This window comes from Saccopteryx bilineata, chromosome 1 (genome assembly GCF_036850765.1).
Source record: "Saccopteryx bilineata isolate mSacBil1 chromosome 1, mSacBil1_pri_phased_curated, whole genome shotgun sequence".
NCBI lineage: Eukaryota > Metazoa > Chordata > Mammalia > Chiroptera > Emballonuridae > Saccopteryx > Saccopteryx bilineata.
In genome coordinates, this window is record NC_089490.1 from 377,961,939 (window position 1) to 377,965,052 (window position 3,114).

Genomic DNA, 3,114 nt, shown 5'->3' on the forward strand with positions numbered 1-3,114 from the left:
TTCCGCATACCCTTTACTGTTGCATGGTGGGGGGTGGTGCACTTTTATGAGGAATCCCATTTGCCTCAGATAAGTGACTATGTATCAGAGACTTCCTTATTTGTATATTGGATTAAAAGTTTTGATTTCTACATTATAAAATGGGGCAGAGGAGCCCATGCTGGAGGAGAGTAGAGAAAGGCTATGTGGGGGAGAGGAGAAGCAGCCAAGATGGCGGAGTGCTGAAGGAGAAGACAGTTTGTGCAGAGAGAAGGAGAGGGGGAACAGAGGTGAATAAGGCTGGTGAGGTAGAAACCTTTGATTCTAGGAAGCTCAGATAAGTCAGTGGCTTTGGGAGCCCTGAGGGAAGTGTTTTCCCACTGTGTGTATTTCTTGCCCGCCAGGTGCAAGCTAGGATTCAATGTTATGGCCCATCAGTTCTTGGCTCTGTTGTTTCATTACCGTCTGTCCGAATCAAATGGGAACCTGCATGGGCCAGGCGACTGTGATGGTGGCCACGGCTACTGGCCTTACACTTCTCTTTCCATTCAGGGCTCCCAAAGCCACTGACTCAACCGAGTTTCCTAGAATCAAAGATTTTTAGCTCACCAGCCTTATTTACCTCTGTTCCCCATCTCCTTCTCTCTTGCACAAACTGCACAAACTGGCTTCTCCTTCAGCACTCTGCCATCTTGACTGCCTCTCCTATGCAATGCTAATTTTAGGAACAGAGAGAGAGAGAGAGAGAGAGAGAGCGCCCCTGGTCTTCCCCATTTTATAGTGTAGAAATTAAAACCTTTAAGTCAATATACAAATAAGGAAGTCTCTGATACAAAGTCACTTATCTGAGGCATAAATGGGATTCTTCATAAGAGTGCACCACCCCACATCATGCAGCAGTCAAGGATGTGGGGAAAAGCTTAGTTTTGAAAAGATCTTAGTATTAGAAGGGTGGGAAAGGCTTAGTCCTAAAACTAAGCCTTAGGCTGTAATGACATTGCCAGCGTACAGCCTGTTTCCCACACCCAATGCTAACTACATATAAGCGAGCAAACATATATATAATATTTACAAACTTATTTGACTGACATTTGCTATTTAGTATGATTTGGTAGGTTACTTTTTGGGCATGGGAGTGCTCAAAAAATTTTCCACATAAATTAATGGTAATTGCTTCTTCATTTAACACCATTTTAGGTTATGAAAGATTTTATAAAAACTTTCTCAGAGAGCAGGGAAACCCCTTGCATCCATGTTAAATTTCTTAAATATGACAAAAACGTTTTCCTTTGATTGAACTTGAGTCAACCTCCTCTGAGTCCTCTTTCTGACTATGCTCCTGACCTTGGGCTCTGTCCTTGGCCTATTTAGTACAGTGTTAACAAGAATCCTGTTGGGTAAGTTTATGGAAAGTTTCTTATCCTTTGTTTCTGACTATGCTTGATATCTGATCAAATTTCTCATCCCTCACCCTCTATATCTAGTCACCTTGAACTGGCTTTCAGCAAGAATCCTGTCAAGTCAGTGTAGCCAGAATCTTCCTATCCCTAATGTTTCTTCTCAGTAATTTTTTACTCACTGACTCCACCCTGCTTCTTTTTTTTTTTTTTTTTTTTTTTTTTTTTTGTATTTTTCTGAAGTGAGAAACAGAGAGGCAGAGAGACAGACTCCTGCATGAGCCCCACCAGGATTCATCCAGCAAGTCTACCAAGCGGCGATGCTTTACCCATATGGGGCGTTGCTACATGGCAACCGGAGCCATTTTAGCCCCCAAGGCAGAGGCCATGGAGCCATCCTCAGCGCCCAGGCTAACTTTGCTCCAATGGAGCCTTGGCTGCGGGAGGAGAAGAGAGAGACAGAGAGAAATGAGAGGGGGAAGGGTGGAGAAGCAGATAGGTGCTTCTCCTGTGTGCCCTGGCTGGAAATTGAACCTGGGACTTCCACATGCTGGGTCGACACTCTACCACTGAGTCAACCAGCCAGGGCCTACCCTGCTCCTTTCTTATAAATTCTCACTTGTCTTTGTTGGAGTTGGAAGTTGATTTCAATCTCTCTCTCATGCTACAGAACCCCATTGTAGCAGTTCTTCCTGAATGAAGTCTGATTTACAGTCTTTAACAAGTGTCATGAATAATTTTTTCTTTAACAAGTAAAATAATTATATTATTATGCAGGAGAATATTCTTGTTCTTTGGATACAGGCTCAATTATTTTGGTATAAAGTGTCTGTAAATAATTTAGCAAAATAATTATAAATGTGTGTATTTATGTTATATGTATATGTGTGTATGTAAGGGGAGAGAGAAAAAAGTATAGGTGGCAAAATATTGATCATTAAATTAATCAATGAATCTAGGGTGAGTTTTCAGTTTACAGTTCCTACAAGTTTTCTGGTTTTAAATTTTACCAAATAAAACGTTAGAAAAAGTAATTCTGTAAACTTTGGAGGGGTGGGGAGGAGGAAAAAGGTAGTAGAGAAAGGATTTTGGCAGGAAGGCAGATATTGAGGTATCCCTTGATATTTATTTATTGTTTATTTATTTGTTTGTTTATTGTGGTAAAAACATGTACCATGAACCTAACCTGTGGTGGCACAGTGGATAGAGCATCGATCTGAAGTACTGAGATCGCTGGTTCGAAATCCTGGGTTTGCCTGGTCAAGGCACATATGGGAGTTGATACTTCCCGCTCCTCTTCCCGCCCTTCTATCCCTCTCTCTCTCACTCTCATTCTCTCTCACTTTCTCTCTCCCCTGCCCAGCCTCTCTAAAATGAATAAAAAAAAATGGACCATGAAATTTGCCATCTAAACTGGTGTTTTTTTTTGTATTTTTCCGAAAGTGAGAAGTGGGGAGGCAGACAGACTCCCGCATGCGCCTGACCAGGATCCACCTGACATGCCCACCAGAGGGGATACTTTGCCCCGCTGGGCAAGTTCCGTTGCAACTGGAGTCATTCTAGTGCCTGAGGTGGAGGCCATGGAGCCATCCTCAACGTCTGAGCCAACTTTTGCTCCAATGGAGCCTTGGCTGTGGGAAGGGAAGAGAGAGATAGAGCAAAGTAGAAGGGGAAGGGTGAAGAAACAGATGGGCGCTTCTCCTGTGTGCCCTGGCCAGGAATTGAACCCGGGATTCCT